This window comes from Ixodes scapularis, unplaced genomic scaffold (genome assembly GCF_016920785.2).
Source record: "Ixodes scapularis isolate PalLabHiFi unplaced genomic scaffold, ASM1692078v2 PGA_scaffold2__306_contigs__length_199485367, whole genome shotgun sequence".
Taxonomy (NCBI): Eukaryota; Metazoa; Arthropoda; class Arachnida; order Ixodida; family Ixodidae; genus Ixodes; species Ixodes scapularis.
The window spans coordinates 100,849,214-100,872,956 of NW_024609857.1; positions in this window are offsets into that span (position 1 = coordinate 100,849,214).

Sequence of the window (23,743 nt, forward strand, 5' to 3'; positions counted from 1 at the left end):
AAGTGTAGGCGTTGCATCTGTATGCAACACGGTTGAAACAATATAAATATGGCATTCTTTGCAAAATCTAGTCTCGCTATGCCTGCGTGGTCTACTCCACTTCACTGAAGAGAAAGTAATCGACTGCACTTCGCTATTCGGATAGGTTTTAGCAAAATGTCCAACGGTGCCACAACCAAAGCAGCTCACCCTGGGTAAACTGGATAAGTGGTCCGATGAGTGGTGGTGTTGTTCCGCCATCTTGGATGCCCGTGCATGATTGATGGTCTCGTTGAATGTCTTCAATTCAAGTGAATGAGCCATTACCGACTGTAATGTGCTGGAAATAAAAAACAAAATCAAACATTGCGGTAAATATTGGTTTCGGCGATTGCGTCGCTGAAGGCAGCAGTAGTCATCTGGTTCACAGTGGCTTCGGGACACCCGACAAGCACTTTTCTTAATAATCGCTCAAAGAGCTTGCCGGGACGGCAAGCTCTTAGAGTGTGTCAGGTCTTTGCCAAAGCTGATGTAAGGAATGAGGGTAAAATTGCTGAAGGTGTGTATCGCCGAAACGAGCCTCCAGTGCTTGAACGAGCAGTTTATATGACGATCGTCGAGGAGATGACATACTTTCGAGATAATCGGCAACCCTACCTCGCAGTTGATTTACCAACACTCGAACGTTAGTCAACGTGCTTCACCCATTTTATTCAAACATGGCTTCAAACTGAACGAGGAACGTTCGCCAGGAGAAAGTCCCGTCGAAAGTGGGTGGTTTCAGCTGTAGTAGTCCAGTCTCCCGAATGAGTTGTCTCTGGTTTGCCATGACTGCAGGACCAGAGTTCGTTGTGTAGTTCCCAATGTCACTAGGACTACGCACTCGTGACTTAGATTGTAAACGTCCCTCGACTTGTAGCCGCAATTCGGTGGACGTAAGACCCTCGTTGAGACGAGGTCTGACATCGGCAATCCTACGCTCTATCGTTGCCTCGAGTTGACTGAGGCGACCAACCATAAAGCTATCAATGACCTCAGTAGATCGGCGGTGTCAACAGCGCTTTTTACAGCGAGTCGGTTGAATAGTTTCTCCGTTAGTTTGTGGCACTATAGAATCCGAAGGAACTACTGTCGCCTGAGGGAGCATCGGATTGGGTTGGGTAGCCATGTTTTGAGATCTCACCGCTGACACCAAAATGTTATTGGTGATCTGGGCACTCTGGAATGAACGTCTCACTTTTTTTCTTCTTCTGACCCACAGTCACATTTCTGTTTTCCCTTTACAATATTCTAATTCAATTGGTCAGGACCGGAATATGTGTTTTTTTTATCTAGAACGTACTGGAATATTTGAGTTGTGAAGAAGCTTTACTTTATTATTTGTAAGAAGTCATTTCGCAGAATGTGACACTCGCTCGTCTTACAAAAGTAACGCAGTTTTTTATCATTGACGCTAGAATATAAGCTGCTCGCTGCATATGTGGAGTGCGACAACCGTGCCATATTTAGAAACACCTAAATCAAAATTAAGCATATGGCGTCTTTTGAGGAAGATTCAATGTTTATTTAAAAATGCCGACTATTATAGAAACCTCATCAAATGATTGCAGGATACATTTGTATCCATAAAATTTAAGATAATGTGCCACGATCATTGTAAACATGTCGGCGTGTCACGTAAAACAAAGGAAATGTTTTATATTGCCGAAAGAGCGGTCATCTGACATGGAAAAAATAACCTCTAGACATTCTGTACCGTGCAGATTCTAGGTGTGTCCTGCTGATACCTGAGCCTCAAATACAAAAAAAAAGTTAACTGCTCCGATTTTATTGTCGAGCTTCCTTGTGGAACGTGGCAAAAGTACTACATCTACGACGAGAGCTGCTAGGTTCCAAGTGAACCAACAAACTTTTATCTATTTAGTTATTGAATTATTTCCTACCTCTGAGCCTGGAGGCATCACGGAGGGGAATGGACAAAAGCACCTAAATAACAGACATAAATAAGAATAGGAAGGTGAATATAAAAAAAAACACACACACAAAGCATCTAAATACATACACAAAACTATTTATAGGCAGATAAACCTAAGAAAAAAACTGTTAATCCGAACACAAAACAAACTGACAAATGACATATTTAAATTCGGCACTTTCGACTATGTTGGCATTAGGTGTGGGAGGGCGATTCAAATCCAGAGATTTCGTGAGTATCAAAGACTGATTAAATCTTGATGATTGACAAAGGGGTTATACCTACTTTATTTTGATGTTCGACACGTATTGAGAGATAAGATGGTTGTGTTAAGAGATGTTTACGTAATGAAGGGTTATGGCGGTAGATTTTATGAAACAAGCAAAACTGGTATACTTTTCTGCGGAGGGAGAGGTCAGCCGCCCTAAAGTCTTTTTGATTGCTGTCACACTTGATGTGCGATGATAGTTAGGCAGTATGAAACGAACAGAACGGTTATGAACGGTTTTTAATGACACGGCAAGTGTTTTAGCAGGATCCCAGATAGTGGCTTTGTATTCGAGATTATTGCGAACTAGACAATTGTAAGGGAGATTTTTTTACAACAGTGGTGCCAAATAGAAGTTTCTTTTGAGGAAACCGAACATTCGGTTAGCACTATTGCACGTTGAATCTACCCGGCGTTGAACAGGTTGGTTTTGCCGCTCTTGCAAAACATCAGAATCAGGACGCATATTGCCAAGTTGACACACAAGGCACATCTCTCCGGCTGAAGAAAACGTTAGTAGTGCAGACAAACATTCCTCTTTTCGATTTTTCAACCGGAACTCCATGGCAATACCTTCCAACCGTCTTCTGCGGGAAGGTGTTCGATATCCTGCACGAACTTCACTTCCTGAAATACGAGCTACGCAAAAACTGATCACTGCCCGTTTCGTTCGGCCTAAGATGGACACGGATATCTGCACTTGGATAAGATCATGCAGCTCCTGTCAAAAGTCTAAGATTCATTGTCACACCACTACGCCAGTTGAAACGTTTCCGCGAACTACAAGACGTTTTGATCATGTCCATCTAGACTTGGTTGGCCCCTTACCTTATTCCAGGGGTTACACATATATTTTGACTTGCATAGACCGTTTCACACGATGGCCTGAGGCGATCCCAATTCCAGACATTACCGCTGCCAGTGTGGCCGAAGCTTTCGTCAGAGATTGGGCTGCCCGTTTCGGGGTCCCCTCGGCGGTCACTACAGATCGCGGTCGGCAGTTTGAGTCCCACCTCTTCGCCGACCTCCTGCGACTCCTCGGCGTAACCCGTATTCGCACAACAGCATACCATCCAGCTGCAAACGGAATGGTCGAACGCTTTCATAGACAACTCAAAGCATCGCTACGTGCCCACAACTCTATTCCCTGGACCGAGGCTCTTCCCGTGGTTCTTCTAGGAATTCGTTCCACGATAAAAGTTGACATGGGGGTTTCTGCAGCTGAGCTTGTTTATGGCACTACTCTACGTCTGGCAGGAGAATTCCTTCACTCTACATCACTGGAGTCGTCTCCTTTTTTAACATATGATTTCACAAGGTACGCTCAGCGCCTCAGGGAACACTTCCGACGGCTTCGGCCTCCTACGCCACGAGAAGCTAATAATCGCACTACCGGTATAAATCCCGACCATGGCACTTGTACCCACGTTTTCGTGTGGATAGACAGGCCAAAGAAACCGGTTGAACAACTCTACCAAGGCCTATTCAAGGTCATCAACCGTAATGTCATATTCTTCACCATCGACATCAATGACAGCCATGCGAGAATATCAACTGATAGACTAAAACCAGCTTACACGAACGCACCCACTCCAAATTCTAGCTTCAGGACAAGGAAAACACCCAGTGGGCTCCAGTCACCACTCGAGGCGAAAGACAACTTGCATGTACATTGGGACCGACGGAACTACTGATTTTAATTTGATCAAACTTCGTTTCTGCGGGGGGGGGGGGGGGGGATATCTGTAGCGGCTGCTGACCCGGAGAAAGAATAGCAGAGCGGCTGTACTGCCAGTGGTACATACTGTGGGATTCGACTTGCCTTACTGCACCACGAGGTCGATCCCACTCCGTAGCTCGATGTTGAGGACTGCTACGGCCGGGTCCGTCCGGAGGATGCCGTGGACTCCGAGGAGAGGAATCACTCCAAAACACAAAGATACCGAAGAAGCGGGTTTATTCGGCTCCTGTGCCACCACGCTATGCCCGTCGGCAAAACTAATAAAATAAAAGAACGAAACAATGTCGGCGCTGTCGCATTAGACAGATTCAACTGGAGGGGGCCCACGCTGCCATATTAGGCAGATTCGTGGAAAGGGGAAAGCTCCGCAAAGAACGAGGCTCCGTGACCCAAAGCCTTCCCCGACGAGAGTCCCGGCCATTGATCGCTGCCGGCTTCTTTAGCCAGCGGAACATGGCCGCGCCCGGGGTAGGTGGTCTGGCTTATCCCGCAGATGGGCCGCGTCCATAATCATTTCCAATGGTGCACCAGAGGCACATTCACCCAAAAGGGCGAGTGAAGACACGCCTTCTTAGAGGAATGCGGCGGTGCCCCCGTATCCGGGATGACGTCGCCATAACGCTCCCACGTTTTGCGTGTGCTAGGCCTAGATAGGGAGACGGGGAACACGTGTTTCCCACAATACCTAAGGGAATAAACCATATTTATAGAAAGACGCCTCCACACACTCATAGTAAGGATTTTAATTAAATAGTTTTTCACTAATACTTTTTATTCAAAAATTATTAGTGACAGCAATAAACCAATGCAGAGGGGTTTAGCGTTCATAATAATAATATTTAGCAGTGCACATGATCTTTCGATTTCTTATTTGACTGTTTATTATGTTTCCTTCGCTCGATCGTAAGGGCCAGCAAACAGTTTGCGCATTTCAGCTCTGCTCACTTCACCTCCAAGATTTTTCCTTCACTCCTTCACAAAGAGAGAGGAAGGTGACTAAACATAAAATGCTTTCAACGGTACACCCTACACTCAGAAATATATTAGTTCTTCCGTCGGTACATTCCCCACTGGATATCGTGTGGAAAGTGACGTCAGATCATCTGACATCACGTGACGTCATGTTATGACACGCACGCAAACGCACGCATAAACGTTCCTACCAGCATACGTACAAATACAACTACACAAACCACAGAAACATTCAGACTCATGAAAAAAAATATGCCAATTAAATTCCGTCATTCGAATGAGCCTTAGGAAACGAACAAGCGAAGATAACTATAAGGTTTTAATTTTGCTATTGTCATTTCATCACCACTAATGAAATAGGAGCGAAAAACTAAATTTTTGTCGTATGTTACGTATTATATGGTCAAGGATCAAAGGAACGGCCCAGCTTAATAGGTTTACACTTTACAAATATGTCAGCATATGTGGGTATAATGATAAAAATATACTCTAATCAGGCGTTAGTTTTTTTTAAAAATACGATAGCGTTTAAAAAAAACTTAATTTCTGAATTTCTGAGAAGACGTTCGAAATATTCTTATATTTTTTTTGTTCTTCTTGAGTGTCAATTAGTTCACTAGCCCGAGCGACGAGGTTCAGTGTAGATGTATCTAATTCTAAGTTCGTCAATACTGACTGATTTTGTCTGGGAGGAATCCGAAAGCTGGAAGGTTCGCATTCAAAGAGGAGGGATATATTTGGAAGAAGGATAAAGGAAGAACGTACACTTTCACCGTAACCCTTGCGCGCCAAGCAAGTTGTCTAGGTCGCGAAAGTCATTAATGTTTTAAAAATTTTACAAATTATGTTAAATTAATTATTAGTAAATACATTTTAAAATTACTAAGGCTTTAAAAAAGCGTCTTGTTGGCGAAGCAAAATATACAGAGAAACATCGCCAAAACACAAAGTCATGTAGAGGCCATGGACGGGACGAGCGTTCTGTACTTGTCCTCTGCTTCCACTTATCTTTGTGTTTTTTCAATCTGTTCCTCGATATAGTCACAAACCAAGTCGCCTGCATCGCCACCTTCATAAGAAGCAGATCAGTTTGAACGCAGCTTAGTTGACACAATGTATTCGATTGTGCCAGCTATTAGGAGAGGGCATAAAATAACAAGAAACAGTATGCATACACTTATGTTTGGCCCACGAAAATGCCCAATTATCTGGAATTCATTTACTATGTTATATAAAATGGTTAGTTTGTCGTTTGATCCCCTTTTATTGGACCGAAAAATAGCCTTATAAAAAACGGTGTTAATATTTCTATAAAGTGTGGCTTAATATCTGTCACGATAGAAAATGTAATTACAAACTCCTACTTATCTATCATTCGGTTCATAATGTTTCTGTCTCGTTTACAGGTTAGGATGTGTAACAAGGTATAGACACCCGGCTTTTTTTCCAACATAACGTACAGTTTGTAATCAGCGATGCCGTGACAGTTGGCCTCCTTAGCCAAATTTAAATTTGAGCGTTTTACGTACGAGACAACTGACACAAGGCACACCTCAGGAGATTTACTGATGATTAATAACATAATGTGTTTATAAGCCGCTTTTATACAAAAAGTGTAGCACTCGAGTGTGACGAGAAAGCGTTACAGGCACACCAAGGAAACATAAAGCATGTATACCCCATAGAAGGCAATGCATAAGTATACAAATCAATTATGAGGCTTCCTTGATCCTTACCCTCCATACATAATCATAGTTAGGCACGATTAATCGCAACCTTCGACATTCACTTATGTTCTTAACGGGAATAGAAACCCGGAGCTTGAGGTCTGGAATCCAACGTCTTTGCTTAGCGCCAGAAGGGGGAGGTGAAGGAGAGCGCAAGCAGGTGGACTACTCATATGACTTGCCCTTGACGGTCGCCAGTGGTAGCACGCGACTGTTCCTGGCAAGTGGTACTTAGCCCAGTGTACTTAATACTCAGGCGACCATCGGTGGCGACTCTTCGTCGTCCAGTGTACTTGGCCGCAAGCCAGCGTAGGCGGAGAGTTATACTTAGTCCAGCCAACTTAGTCCACAGGCTACTATTGACGGCTTGTCATACTTAGTCTAGACTTACTGAAATGCGGAACTCTAACCAAAGTTTAATAGAAACAAAATTCCCCGACGTTTCGGGACCAGCTTGGGCCCTTGATCGGGTTGCAGAAGAAATGTTCCGCGAAAAAACGTCCGCGGATATAAATGTCCCCGGACAAAAAGTCCCTCGGAAACTATGTCCCCGGAAAAGAAGGCCCCAGTCGGAAAGTGGGAAAAAATGTCCCCAAAAGGAAATTTTATCCGCGTTCCTGGGTTTCCCTGATTCAGATCGCCTTCGGGCGGCCCTGTCATTGTCCGGTCGCAAATGACCTGAGTGCACATTTGTCGAAATACAACGCCGTCTTCACAACCTCTGCGAAAGGTACGCCGCTGGGGCAATCGGAATCGAAGATTTCATGTGTGGCGTCGGCCGTACGATCCGCTTTTGACTTTAGTGTATGAATCTAGAGTGTGCCATTTGGTTCCTGATTTTGTAACATTGCATCTCAACTGTTTTTGTTTGTTTTTCCTTGTGAAATAAACATTTATAACACTTCTAGGCAAGATCAAATTATTGTGTTCGGGTAAATCTGAGAGGTATGTGTGTACCATTTCCAAATGGGTAAGAAGCGCGACACCGTTAGCACGAACAAGGGATCGCTAGTTTTGTTTATATATTTTTCTCATAGAAACGAAAGGTTCATTATCATCAAAGTTAATATGGGTACTGAAAGTGCTTATTTGGGGGATATAATGCAGGTGGTAAAATTTCGTTCCCACTAATACTCTGTCTAAGTCGTGTTCGCGCTAACAGCGTCGCGATAGATAGCTTGGGGAATCGTATATTTCCTTATTTGTTGGGCCGTTTTTTCCTACTTGCCACACGGTGCCTTTTTCGCCAAAGACATATGACCGGACCGCCCGAAGGGCATAAGGATCAGGGAGACCCAGAATACAGAATCTTTTAGGAAAATGTTTTCCTACTTTCCACCTGGGGCCTCTTTTCTGAGGACGTTTTGTCCGGAGACTTTTATTCCGGGGAAGTGTTTCCGGGGACATTTTTTCCTAGACTCCCCTTGGTCACGGGTGACTGTGGGTTCGATGGGGAGGGAAGCCGCTCATATAGGCCGGTTGCGATTGCTGCGTCCTAGGTTTTCCACGAAGCGACGAAGCCGTGACATATAGACGGTTAAGAGAGTGTCCGACGACCTGTTGACGTCACCTTTTTTGTCTGGATGTACCAGGATTTTTGGTGCAAATATTTAGGCTCGTGTTTTTCCGTGCCCAGGATCTCGCTTTTGTCGAAGGACACGCTGCGACCCAGTTTCGCTACGTGTTTATCCAGGGCGCTGACTTGAACGTCGTTTTTCACGCCGGCTTTTTGGCGGCTTCCGCCGCCACAAATACGTTAGAGTTTCGAATTTCAGTAAGTCTATTATTTTCCAAAGCAGACAGATTTCTTTTCAAAATATTTATGTTCAAATACTTAGTTCACCATACTTAGTTCGCACCGCAAAGTTAGTTCCGAATACTTTTCCCGGAGTCGACAGTTGACAGTCAGTCATTCTTAGTCCAACAAACTTGGTCCGCAGGTGACAATTAGGAGTGAATCACACTGGGTCCAGCATACATAGTCCACAGGTGACAGTCGGCTTTGAGTTATATTTAGCTCCACATACTTTCCCCACAGGCGACAGTTGACAGTAAGTCATTCTTAGCCTAACAAACTTGGTCCGCAGGTGACCCTTAGGGGGGAATCCTATTGGGCCCAGCATGTTTAGTCCACAAAAAACCGCCGCCGACGGTTTGGCATATCTAGTTTGGCATACTTACCCCGCATGCGACAGTTAGAAGTGAGTCATTCTTAGTTCAACGCACTTGGTCCGCAGGTGACCGAAAGATGCAATCTCACTGGGTCCAGCACACTCAGTACGCAGTCAACCGTCCGCGCAAGCGTTTGGCTCGCGACGAAGTGAAGCTCCCCACATCGACTCAGAGCATCACGGGGTAGATTATAAAGTACCAAGGACGCGGGGCACGTATAGCATCACAACTTCAGATAGCAGTAAAAAGATTGCGTATAGGGCTCAATTAAACCTGCCCACCACGCAATGACTTCACTAATCGCAAGGGGTTGCTTACAATCGAAAATCACGAAGAATTGAAAGCCCTACACTCACTCACAAAAGAAGTAGAACCCGCAGAAAGCGTCTAAATAATGCATGCTCGTTAGTTGGTATACACCCTAAAAACCCAAGAGAGTCGTGTGTGCAGCGCTTTTATAACCACCCAGGGCTCCCCGTAACCAAGCATCGCAAATCCTAAAGCACGCATAATGCTAAGACGAAATATTTTGTGCTCTCCGGGTTTGGCAGAATGATTAAGGAGACTTCAACGTTTTTCAGAAATCCCGGAATGTTTTGACATGCTACAAAAATATCGGTTACATAGCCTCTTTTCTGGAATAAGCCTTCGTCAGACTGCGGGCGCCTAGTTCGGAATTCGAACCTTCATATGGGGATTCGTAGGCATGCGCTTTGTCTCGGAGCCATCATGGGGTCTTGGGTTCTACCCATATATAGATAATTCAAAATAAGTATACCAATCAACAAACAGCAGTTTCTGTTGCTTTGGTGGTATTCAAAATAAGTTGTTAACCGTTGGAGGTACTAATTAATTTAGAACTAACTATTCTACTTCACATGAAAAAAGAGGACATTGCAGAGGCTCTGAATACTTTTTAATAAACATTCAGGGGCAAAGAAGTTATGGGATATAAAGCCTGGACTCGAATGCTTTAAATGAACAAGAATACGAATCATAATAAAATAAATAAATGATTATCTTTTCCAAGTGTTTCATAACTTAGGAAAGACAGGAGAATAAACTCTTCCGAAACCTCTCAGGAGAGTATTAAAAAAAAAAAAAGAATATATGAACTCGCCAAAAATAAAACAAAAACGCCAGATCATCAATTTAAGTTCCTGTCTAACTCGGAAGAGGATAAAATTATAAGTTATAATTTTATCCCGATCCACATTAGGAAGAAAAATGTATGAACGACCTATTTTTTAATCCTCTAAAACTGTGGACACGTGTGCTCAACTAAAAAACCAAAAAAAAAAAAAAAAAGAAGAAAAGCGACAACGTGCGCATGCTATTTTCAGGCTTTCGACGATACTTAACCTGCACGTGTGTGTCGTTCAAGGTCGTATCATAACGGTGGGAGTATTTGAAAATAAAACCGTTTCCAAAGTCAATTTTAGAGGTTTAAAAATAAGACTCACAAAAATACTTTCTCGGCGGAGCGGAAAAGTTCTTTATAATCAAAAACAATAATAATATTAAGCTGGATAAAGAAAAAAAGAAGAAAATACGCCAACAAAAAGTATACGAATAAATAATACGCACTTAGAGCAAGAGAGAACACGTACACCACTTAAAACTTGCAAACAGCATGTCTACGAAACGCACCAACGGGTTCTAAACCCAACGTTTAGGCTGGAAAGAGGGCGACCTCTCTCCTCCACATACTTTCTCAATATTCATTGTACGCGTGTTGTCGGGTCTACTTTTATTGGGGAATAACGCCATCTATTGCTTTATAAATAAGCGCTAAATTGTCTAGATCCATATCTAGAAAAATCTAACGTATACTTGTAGGGGTGCATTTTGCATGGTCTACTGTATAAAATGGCTATAAGACCTTTCACTTTTATGCTCATTTTAGGACCACTTGATTATAGGTGACGTATGGAGTGCCCCTGTACAGAATCTAAAGAAATACCAGAATGGAGTAGGATCAAAATTGTATTCTTTTAGCATAGGCTCAAATAAGTAGGGAAACCCCAGTTAATCCAAAGCACCTCCCGAAAGGGTAGCATTGCACACACACTTCGGATTGTGCTAGATTGTCTCCTTGCATCAAATATTCTCAAGTTAATAAATAAAAACAAAAGCTGGAATATAAAATGTAGTAACTGACTGTTAATGTTTAAATATTTCATCATTTTACTACTAATATTAATTTGGAATATCTATTGTGCAGAAGGCTGCACTGATTCACTCGCCCATTATAATAGAACATCCTTTTTTTGTGAAAACCGCAGAAAGTGGTAGGCCTATATCAAATGACTTTTGTGTCAAACAACATCGATGAACATGATGGCCTGATTTAACTACAAAGATGATGAAGAGTGATATGAAAATTTTATTGGTGTTTGCAGTTTTACGAAAAGTAGTTGTTGAATAGTACAGTCCCATTTGACATTGTTTTAACAACACGGCGTAAGCCAAATGTTTTAGCGTATCGCACCACCAATTTAGTAAGACAAAACCTTGTGTTGTAGAACCCAGTTACTCTGAGCTCAGTTCCCTTTTGGCAGGTTTTTGTTTCAATGACCATGGTACCACGTAACCTAGTGGTTACAGTTGTACTACCATGACTTAATTACAAAGATACGTATGACAGAGACAAAATACAGTTTTGGGGAAGACTATCCTAACGATGGGTAAACTTTCAAAGAAGAAATTTAATATCTTTTTGAAGCATGTGCACATACGAGTGCATTCACGGGGTAGGGCAGGATGCACTTTTGGCATCAGCAATTTTGTCCTAGTCATCAAGCTGGCTAAGAAAACAACTCGGTTATGAAGTGTATGAATAAACTTAAGGAACTGCGCTGGAAAACTATCACTGGGCGAAACTATATTGATCACTGGTGACAAAACAAACAAACAAACAAACAGTGTGAAACCAAGTGTTAGTTTGACGTTTACGGAAGTGTCACGCTCTAAGAAAGGAGAAACGAGGTATCAACGGTGCGTCTTCCTCTCTTCTACTGACGCGACCCCGAGTGGACACGAGAAGAAGGAATTAACGAGTCGTTTTTCTCCTTCTTCAGGCAGACGGGAGAAAGTTTCAGTCTTCCCGCCTCATCTTCTTTCGGTTTCGTTTTTGGAGCACGTCATGCGCGTTGTTTAATAAATGTTGTTGCGTTGATTGAGCTTCAGCGGCAGCGAGACCCGCCTGTAATTCCGCCTATCAGTCCAAACGTGCAGGAAAATTTAGGTTGCATTGACATTTTTACCACTAATTTTATCAAACGAACAAACGAAGCCGTTAGAAACAGCGATGTTCGGGAGCAGCGCTAGCAGCGCTACGTACTCTGGGCTAAGATGGCCGCCTCCGGATTTCGGAATGATGTTTCGACGTTGACGACGTAATGGAAATTGCGGAAACTCCGTCGGGTCGTCTCGGGCTGTCCGTTTTTTATTTGTCCCAGTCTCAGATTTACTTTCAATAATGTTTCCAACCAGCTCGCCTGCGTACTTTTCCTCCTTCCAAGACAGGCACGCTTTGCTGCCGTGCGCCGTGGTGCCTTGTGCGCTGAGTTCGGCTCTGTTTTCCGATGCCGAGTGCCGACCGGCAATCTACGTGGCTCTGTATTTCTGCGTGCCAGCAACATAGCAGCAACATCGCGATGGCAGTGCTGTGCGTTGTGACCGGAAGACCGGAATTATCGCCGATGTGACCGGAATTATCGCCGATGTGACCGGAATTATCGCCGATGTGACCGTGTGTTCGCGTACAGTGGAGTAACAACAAGATGAGATGACGTAAAATGTTGGGCATTAATGCCGCTGGTCGGGCCCTGATCGGAGGGGGCGGGGTGTCGCAGGTTGACATTCCACTTTACATTAAAGAGTTTTAAGACCGCTTGAGGGATTACGGCGCAATCGATCGACCTGCGGATTGTCATGTTGGAATGCTGGTCTGAACTGTAGGTCCGGTCGTACAGTGACCAACATGACTGCCACCTCCGATGTCCTGTTTTCCAACCCGAGAGTGATTGCGTTCTGGTGAAAGGAGTGAAACGTATGAAAACATGACAGAAAGTATGTATTTTTACAGTCTGGAAGTTTAGCTTTAAGAAAAATATTAAATAAAATCGAAAAAAAAAAAGAAAAAAGAAAAAAAGAAGCTATCTATTATTTTGATGTTTAAATATACTACGGTTTCTGGAGAAACTACCTTCCGAGGGGCACGCTGGGATGAGTGCTAGAAGTTTTCGAGCTCAACACGGCGTAGCTCCGCACACTTAAGCCGCAAGTCACGGTTTTGACTGCATTCAAGTTGATCGAAAAGCGATTTCTTTGCCCGTGAAGCATCGCTTCCAACTGAGTGAATACCCTATCTTTAAAGATTAATTCAAGACGACAATTTCAGCCCCATGCGAACAACACAAATAAAAAACAAATACTAAAAAAAAAAAAAAAAAAAAAAAAACTGGCTACGAGGGTTGTGCGGGGAAGCAGACAGGTGGCTTAGAATAACAGTGGAGCGGCTTGTTTTATTGGCTTTCAAATAATCACGGCATGAGCGTTTACTTTTTAACTAAGAGATGCATCCCCTGAGCCGTTCAAAATACTGGACGCCCAAAATTATATTTGGGTGTCCGGCTTCCCCGGACGTCCAAATGTGTCTGGCGCGCCTTTACTTTACTGTGAGGCTACTGCCGGCGCTCTGTGGTAGTGGAACATTTGCTGGTGAGGTACGTATCGGTGATTCTCGCCGAAACCGAAAATGAGTTTATCTTCCCTGGAACACAAAATATGCCGGAGGGGGGAAAGGGTGGGGGGGGGGGGGGGTGGGGGGGGGGGCTAGACTCTTAGCCGTGGGGCCCGATCTTAATGCCCCCCTCGGCAACAGCAATGGCCTCTCGTTTGATTGGTTGAGAATGCGTGGGAGCCTGTACCCAATGGGATTCTAACTAGACCCTGATTAGATGGGACAGTTTTCTGCGCACTGTTATAACCCCCCCACCAGACGGGGCATGGTTGAGTTTGAACGGGCCCGTGCGGCCCAGGAGTTCTCACCCGCGGTGCGCCGCGTTAGCTCTGTCGTGCGCGACAGCCCCTGCTCTGCGGCTTAGCCGCCGTCCTCACCGTGCGCGGGAGGACACTTGACGCGCCTTTGTAACTGCTTAGCTACGTAAGCCGTGCGCGGCAGTTAGGTGGAGTGTCATTTCCTTTTGTGTTTCTTTTGTTGAAGTAAAGTTTATTTTTATCAGTTGTATTCATTATAACTTCGGCTCCAAGTCCGCTAACTCTCCGCCGTCGGTAACAACAAGAAGAGGCAAAAAGTTTTCTTCAACTCCAGGCAGCATCCGGACACATCTTCCACGGTCTCCCCTCCCGGTTCCCGACGGTAGCTCAAGATGCACCATTGAGGTCCGGGAACAAAAACAACTTGATCTTTACTCACCTGGTTTCACAGGTGCCCCCTGCGGGGGAAACATACGGTCTTAGAAGGACTAATGGCTGTTTTTGCTTGCGCACGCCTGTCGGTTAGTCACGGTCGAGTGCATTTAATCCTCAGCGTTTGCGCACGGTAGCTAACTCGAACCAGATAGGCTATTCGGGGAGAAAATGAATGTTCAGAGGACCAAATGCTGCCGTTAGTCCTTTAACACTATTTTTTCTTTAGAGTGATACTTTGCTACAGATGTGCTGCACTAAACTCAATATTCTAACAACAATATCAGCGCTTTTTGTTTTTCTCAAATCCGATACCTTAAAAAAAATCGCATTTGGTATGCCAGAGTTTTTATACATTGGCTGTTTCTGGTGAAAAAACGGACTATTTTAGCCATTTATGGTGTGAGGAAAAGATGCGATCCCTTCGTCCTAAATGACGTCCACACCAGTTCACGTAGAGGGGGCAGTCGCTGGGAACCACCGCTTGAAATGATGTCCAATAAGTAGAAGAGACGTCATTGCTGGACGCCCAAGCGTACTTATTGTAAAGTGTGCAAATAAAGGGAGCTTGCTCTTTGTTGGTCTGGGCTGGATAACTTGACTCTCTCCGTCAACGTTTGCATGCTCCAGTGACAAAAGCGACTCCATTCGGAACCCGCATGATGCTAGGTATCATAAGATTGGTAGGATTTATGCAAACATGTTTTTATAAATTACACGTAACGTAATGAACGACCTATAATATTTAGGACTTACGTACACGCAGACATTGTTTCTAAATATATATTGGTCTTCTACTTGCGAGTTTTAGACTATATTACCCAAAAGCTTTCCGTACGCAAAGAATTAGCCTCGTCGGCATTAAGAGATCGAAAACGTGGTTTGGGCTTGGCGGATGTGCAACGACAACGACGGTACTGTTTGTGCACGAAAAGCTCCTTGGTGCGCTGGTATAGAACCTCCTAATTTTACTACTTAAGGAAACACGTCTTTATAATTTCCAACTCTTTGTGGTGGAATGTTTTTTTTTTTCAGGCAAAATGTTTTCGGACCTGTTTACACTAAATCTTAGGCAATTAGATGTAACATTAATCAGAGAAGAACATTTTTAGCTCTGTTTGAGTTAAACTTGTTTGAATTGTGTGCACATATGCTCAATTGAAACAACAACACATTTCTAGGTTGCCTCCAGAAATTGGGCAAGGACATAAAATACCTCTCTTAGGTCCTTAAACGCAAGGACCCCCAAAAAATCAAAAGATTCTAAAATGGACGAGTTCACAAAGAAATTTTGTCGCCCCGATTTAAAAAAAAGAAAGAAGCAATCCCCAAACTTTCGTTTTCAACAACAAACATTCTATTTTAGACTATAAAAATAATCTAGAAATATTAAGCAGAAATGATTGAAATGTAATATACTAAATCACTCACAGATATTATCGCGTTACAAACATAACGCAGATGTTCAAAAATGTCTTGAAATACAAGATGCAAATGCAGTCGAAAGAAATAAATATTAAGTAAGATGGTGATATGGGGCAGTCGCTAGTCGTTGTATACGATGAGGATAAACATAAAACAACGAGGATAGCGAAAAAAAAAAAAAAACACCGCGACAGTTTAAATTTATACACGCAACCGTAAAATATAAAATAAGAAAAAGGATGAAGAAAACATACATAGCGTCTTCAAGTATTAGAACACCTATTACCACCTCCACCAACCAAGCAGCACGCCACAATCTAGATGTTGCACCCCTGCACTACATGACTAGTTTCTTCCCGCAGGAATGGCAGCTCTTTTTTTTACATTGCCAACGATCGTTTGCTGAAAAATAATTGCCCATATGACTCAAAATTCTCTAACCATACGACTAGAAATTCTGTTCCCCCAGAATGGGCCAGTTAGTGCAAGCGTGAAATATCTAGTTTATGACATGTTATTTGGTTGGCGGTTGTGGTCGTGTGTGTCCAACACGTCGCCAAATTTGTACAACCTTAGGAAGCAAATATGGGTGGAGGAAATGTTGCTTCCAGTCTAATGCTCTACTCCTGTAGTATATATATATATATATATATATATATATACTTTATGAAATGAAAACACGTTTTCTTATATATAATTAAAGAAATAACCCGAGGGACAAAGGCATTTATTTCTGCCGGCGATGTTTTCTTCGAGACACCCACGAACTTTTTATGTCACGGAAGCGGAACCTATAAAACAGTTTGTAGTAAAGCAAACACTCTATATATCTTGTATGACAATGATAAAGACGAAGATCACCCAAGTACGGCTGCGGTATTTAAGCGAACCAACACGCGCTGCTAATTTTTTAAGAATTTCTTAAGGCGGTGCGATAATATATTCTGTGTTAATTCAGTCGAACAGATTGAAACGGGATGGCGTCTGATGTTAACTGAAGATATCCCTCATGTGAGCACACGCTCACATGAGCGACGTGTTCGACGCTTTTGGAATTTGAGAGTAACATCGTTAAGGTGAACAAGGTTCTGCCTGTTTTATCTTCAGCATGCTGGTGCCGAAAAACCGAGAGAACCGTTCGGCTCGAGCCCTTTTATTTGTCTGCCTTCATCGTCACGTGTCGCGGGCGCTTCCTCTTCCTCTTTTTTCTCCAAAACATTTCCGCCCCGACGGCGAGAAATGGGGGATGCAAGGTGCGTCTACGTTTCAAGCAAATACAGACCTTCAATGGGCCTGCAAATGACCCGCTTGTTTGCCAGACGGATGTCGCACGCTCTAGTTATCCTCAACGAGCTTGAGTCTTACCTTAGAGCGGTAAACCGGAACCCACCGCCTGCAGCGGAAATGCCCCCCCCCCCCCCCCTTTTCCCGGTTGCCGCCATCTTGCCTGTTTGTCACATTAGTGATCACGTGACGTTAAGATGGCTGCGCCCAGAGATAAGCCAGATCACGGTCAGCAGCTGGGCACTCTGGGGCTGCGTTGAAATCTTACTCGAATGCACCAGAGTTATTCCGGCGGATCAAGTCACGAGACAAGATAGATACAGAAATGCTGGACGCGGGTAGGTTTTCGAACGCAACAGGTTTTTAGACCTTTTTGACGGAAGCAAAGAAAGAACACCACCTGAGACTGAAGGCCGACCCACATAGGGCGTATTCTCGATGAATTTACGCGTTTTAGCGGGCGTCATCACGGGATTTGGCGAGCACTTTTTTCACAGAAGGGAGGAGGGGAAGGTCGCCAAACCACACACGACGCTTTTCGTCGTCGTCTCCTCGGCGTTAGGCGCAGTGTAGCCCGACTCGCGCCTTTCATGAAAGGAGGGAAAATGTAGATAGGCTGCTATTTTATTGCGTTCCGTGAGAAGACAGAAATTACTGATGTTAAGAAGCAACCAAAGCCTAGTTTGCTTACACCTGTTTCAAAAATGATTCTTTGCAACCATCAAGTTGCCAAAAACTCCCGGCAGGAGCACGGCCACGATCTCTGCTCAAAACCTTTCCTTTTGTAATTCTTTTCACATCGCCCGCAACATCGATGGTATTTTGTTCTGTTTCAGTCGTTCATCGTTCGTTCCCAAGAAATATAGCGATTTCGTACAGTTCGACGATAAACCGGCGAACGCGACAAGCGAGCTCCTATTTTGGCGGCCGAGTCAAGTCAGCTAGCCGGCCGCATAGTTAGACAAGCCGATTCTCGAGCAACTTCCGGCTCTCAACACGGGAGCTGATTGGCCGGCACCGCGCCGTACGCTTCCGGATACGCCACGCCCAAATACGTCGATACGCCGAGATCTGTCTCAGTCGGATCACCGAATACGCGCGTATTTACGCCGACCTCAGAAGCGCTCGTCCCGACGCCCGTTGTACGTCGAGATTGCGCCCGCCAAAACGCCCGCAAATACATCGCAAATACGCCCTATATGGTTCGGGCTTGAGTGTGAGGTAGAGTAAATTTTGGAAAACGGCCGTCTGGATGGGGACCGAGCGACCGAGCCGAGCGAGCAAGTGCGAGCTGGTCGAGCGCGGCTGGCGCGGTGACGGCGGTGCGAGCCACATTTAACCGCGATGTTCGCACTGTGGGAGAATGGTAGATCTCCATGTATGCCATGTTTGGCTAGGCAGACGATGAGCAAATAGGACCAGGTATGCACGCATCGCACAAGATCTGACCAAGTATGGGCACCGATCCGAGAGAATCGATCGTATATGTCAAACATCGCGTGGATATCTCGCATGAAAGTTTTGCATTCTCGCTGCACTCGACCAGCGGAATGTTCATGGCTTTTAAGGAAAGGTACGCAGGGCATATAGAGTATCTGTAAGTGGAAGCCGAGAAGGTATGCGTGAGAGCTCTCACGCATTCCTTCTCGGATCGGATCCACGCGTGCCTAGTCAGATCTTGTGCGATAAGTGCATACCCGGTCCTATTCGTTCATCGTTTGCCTAGCCAATCATGGCACACATGGAAATTTACCATTCCCCCGCAGCACGATCATCGCGGTTCAATGCTACTCGCACTGCCGTCGCCGCGCCAGCCGCGCTCGGCCAGCTCGCACCTGCGCACTTGGTTCGGTCCCCATCCAGGCGGCCGTGTTCCAAAATTTACTCTATCTCACTTTTGGGTAAAGGTCTTGTACCCGTTGCGTTCGAAAACTTACCCGCGTCCAGCATTTCTGTATCTGTCTTGTCACGTGACTTGATCCGCCGGAATGACTCGGATCTATTCGAGTAAAATTTGAACGCAGCCCCAGAGTGCCCATCTGCTGACCGTGATCTGGCCAATCTGATCTGGCCCACCTCTGGGCGCAGCCATCTTAATGTCACGTGATCACTAATGTGGCAAACAGGCAAGATGGCGGCAACCGGGGGGGGGTGGGGGTGCCATTTTTGGCCGCTGGTTTACCGCTCTAAGTCTACTCAAGCTCATTGGTTATCCCGTCTCTGCCAGGAAACGTCTGGGTGACTCTGCCAAGTTTCCATATTAGGGGCGGTGTCCCGCGTGCAACCTGTCTTCTACAATGACGACGTCTCCTCCTTGTATTATTGATACTTCCACGGAAGGGCTTTGGTGAGCCGATGTAAGGAGAAGAAGATATCCGCGTTTCCACCGCTTCCATAGTTGCGTTATGAGTCGCTGACGGTACATCACTCTTCGTCTAAATTCTTGGGCTGTTCAGGTTGGTTACTGACCCTATCAACTTCGGTGGAAGGCTAACCGCTCGCCTGCCTATTAAGAGATGCGATGGTGTTAGTGGTTGCGACTCATCGGGGTCCGTGCTAATATGAGTGAGAGGTCTAAAGTTTACGGCCGCCTCGACTTCAAAGAGGGTATTGTCGTGAGTTCTTCAAATGTGAGGCTTGTGCGTCCGAGCGTTTTCTTGAAGGCATCCTTGATTGTTCTGATGATTGTCTCCCACCATCCTCTCCACCAGAGGGCGTTTTCCACGTTGAATTTCCATTGAATGCGAAGTCCGCTCGAGTAGTCTTGAACTTCTGAACTGGAGCTCGCATGCGGAAGTGCGGCCGTTGTCTGATTATAGTATAGACGGTATTCCTCGCCTCGAAACAAATCGTCGTTATGCCATAAAAAAGTTTGTGGTCGACATGCTGGAGACTAGTTCCAAATGAATCGCTCGTGTTACTGCGCAGGGGAAAAGAGCAACGTAGGCTTTTGTTTGTGATGCCGCTCATATGTACGTTGGACCACAAAAGCCCACTCTGATAACTTCAAATGGGCCAGTTTTTATTATGGGTTCTCTTTGCAGCGGCGGCATTGGTGCGGTTGCAGACATTAGCATTCTTCGACGACAAAGGCAGGAGTTGATGGCCCGCTTGACATTTTGGCGTCCCTTGATAATCCAAAATCGTTCGCGTAATTCGGTAAGTGTACTCGAACACCCGCGTGCAGAAGTCGAGTGTGCGTATGCAAAATAAGCAGGTCAGTGTATCTACAGCGTCCCGGAAGCAAAATAGGATGCTTAAGGTCGTAGGATTCATGCAGCTGTTGCAAGCGGCCGCCAACGTGTATACCACCGTTAGGTGCAAGAAATGGGTGAAATCGGCTTACATTTTACGTGCAAGGCACTTGCTTTCCTTCGTTGAGAACTGCAACTTCGATTGGAAGTCTCTCATCTTGCACCCTTCGGATCCAATATGTTTCTGCTTGAGAAATGCCATCAGCTGTTAGTGGTCTGGCCTTAGAACCTTGATGCAATGATGTATTTGTCAGAAACCGTTGAATCCATGCAATTATTCGAATAACCCTCTTGATATTGCTGTAGTTGTGCAAATTCATCAACGACGAATTCGTCGGTGTGCCAGTGGCGTGTGGTACTGCCACAGGATTGACTAGGATGAACTTGTTTTGCTCAGGTATGTCTACTTCGCGTGCACTATTGGCAACTGGGAATCGCGTTGGCCAGTTTAGTAGGAAGTGCGAGCCATTTTGGACGGGCCCACCACGTGCTCGTGTGCAACAGAAAAGGGGATGATACTCCTCTTGTCAATAAATCTGCAGGATTGTCTTCGCTTCTGCAGTGGTCCCATGCACATTCCTTCGTGCGTTGCTGATTTTCGGTAACTCTGCTTCGAACGGAGGGCTGCCATTTAGTTGTGTCACGACAAATCCAATTCAATGCAACCTTGGAATCTGACCAGAAATATGACTGCAGAAGACCGTTTGTCTGCACTTACAAAAGAAGCAGCATTTGTTTGCTTAGTTTTGTAATTATCGCTTTTCGGTTCACAAGTTTCAATTGAAGGGCTTGGGTTGGTATGTCGGACAACCTGGATACATACGTAGAGGTGGATTCGAAGGTATCTACCACTACAGATGTGTTTAATTTACCGCAGAAAAAACCGCGTAAGACAAAGCTACAAACCTAATTTTCTCTAGTACGAATGTATCGAGGATTAGCGGAATATTTATGAGACAGAAGTGTTTGGTTCAACACTAGTTTATTTTAATACAAAGTCGTTGAAATTTCGAGCTGCCAATTCCAAAAAATCTTGGGTCCCAAAACCATTTCTCGGAAGTCTCAATGAAGCTCAGGTGCTTTTATGTACGTCAGTTCTGATAATGTTAATTTCGAAATTCTGAGGTGGTTTTTCTTCGTTTCACCCTGCATGCCTGATTATTCGCATGGACTTTGCAGTTCCCTTCCCGATTGTCGGGTTAAAGGTGTGCTGGTGGATGCAACGTACACTGTCTCTAGTAGTGATTTATTTTGCATAAAAATACAACTAAGATCCTTTTTAACTAGTGTAAATATCATAAGACTGTACCACACTTCCTTGTCGCTGAGGGCGTTTCAAGTTGTATCACACTTTTTTATCAGGAGGACGTCTCACGCTCTTCCACATTTTTTTTTTTGGTCCCTGAGGTTGTTTTGAAAGTTAGGACCTCAATTTCTGGTTTATATTTTATAATAATGGGCCAAGAAATTTCACCATTTAGAAAATATTATATCAGGTGACAACTCATTTTTTATAGAGCCAAATTTGATTTCTTATTCACATGTGATTAAAAAGTTAAAATAAATAGATTTTACATCTAAATTACAATAACATGTAATAGAATATGATCATAGTTTATAGTGACATGCATGCATCCTACCAAAAATGTTTAAACCGAATGTGTGGTTTTGCTTATTTATTTCTATATGCATCATAAGTAAAAGACCTATCCGATGCTTGCTTGAGACAGCTCTAGATTTGGCTAATAAACATAAGCGAGAGCAGGGGTGAAATTAATATTAATGTGTAAACATATGGAAGGGCACTTCCTGCATTTAGGTGGAGCGGCACCAAAATCAACAGTAATAAAATTTAACATTTTTTTTACACAAAGTATCGAACACTAGTAGACACTTTATTAACGACGCCAATGTATCTGTGTGTGAATGTTAATGAAAGTAAGTAATTATTGCGTTTTATGATTACTTTAGGACTTTAAAACGGTTGCAGTCACAATTGCCAATAGGGTGCCGCATGCGCAAATCTAGAATATTTATGAAAAAAAACATTCCGAGGACCACCTCAGGCATAGCCTCCTATATACTGACAAAGCCTGGCAGATCGCCACTAGAAGCGGACGCCGAAATGGAACAGCTGGAGCGGCAGACAACGGATGAGAGGATAGCCACCTGACTGGCGCCCCACTGCGGAGAGACGCCGAAACACACTTCTCCCGAACGAACAGGTGTGTTTCGGGTCCTCGCCGCTGCACAAGCTGTGCGCTGACGACCAGGTTCCCCGGGAAATGGCTCTTTGATGCTCGGCGTTACCAGACCCTCGCGCTCCTAATCTGCGAGCGGGCACTATATCACTCCGTCGTTGAACTGCCAGGCTTTGTGAGTATAGAGATTATTCATAAGCACGTCTTATGAGTTGTGAATTTGAAAGCATGAATGTCGTTCTTCCGGTCCCTTAGTTGGCCTGCGGCAGTGTTGTGCACGTTCCTTAAAAAAAGGAACGAAAAATCATTGCTCGTTCCTTCTGACTTTTGGAACGAGTTCCCGTTACAAGTTCCACACGTGAAAAAGGAACTCGTTCCCGTTACAAAAATGGAACGTATCGTTACATGTACGTTACATTTGTATTTTGCTGATTACCATATTTAATCAAATCAAGGAGGTTTTATTTGTATTAATCTTATTAAATGTCAACATAGGAATTTGCATGTCGTGATGGAAGGGCACCAGGAGAAGAAAACAAGGGGAAGCAGGGTTTCATTTGTTGATATATTCACCTTTACAAATATCAGCTTTTAGCCATATACATGTTTTGTGGTGGTGATTCAAACGAGCCAAATGTACTGTTACTCTACATCGCACGAGATTTTTACGTCAACCTCACACGTTTCAATCTAACAAAGTTCCTTGTTCGAACGTAATAATAGTTGCTTCTCAATGATGCTGTCCCCAAGACGAGCAAGCGAAAAAGAATTCAGGGCTTTTGGAACATCAGCCTTGAAAACTGCAAGTCAAGTCCTTTTTGTGAAGGTTGGATTCGTTGTTGAATTTGAAGGCGGGGGACAAGGGGAGAATAAATAAAGGTTAATTTTTGCGTATCTCTTAAGTGACCAATGTTCGGGACACAAGGGTGTTCTGGTAACCTGTTCTTTTGTTGTAATTGTAGGTCTCTTCATGGAATTTCAGTGATGGCTGTAGTCGGCCTTAGATTTATGAGTGTATGAGGATTCGTGAAAGCAAAGAAAGTAGCTGAGTTGGAAACGTCCCTCTTTCTGTGTCTTTTTCTTCGACTAAAAGTTTTGCTTCTTCTAGCACAGTCTCGGGCACTGAAAAACGAATCGATGCTCACTAGCTCCCCTGCGGCCGACTGTTACCAAGTGAGCACCACACAAAATAAACCCTAAGATAAGTAACCAGAAGGTAACGAGATCCTACTCTTCGTAAATATATTGTCTTTATACTTTTTTAGAATTCCCCTCTTAGAAATAAAATAAAAATTACAAAATTCGCCAA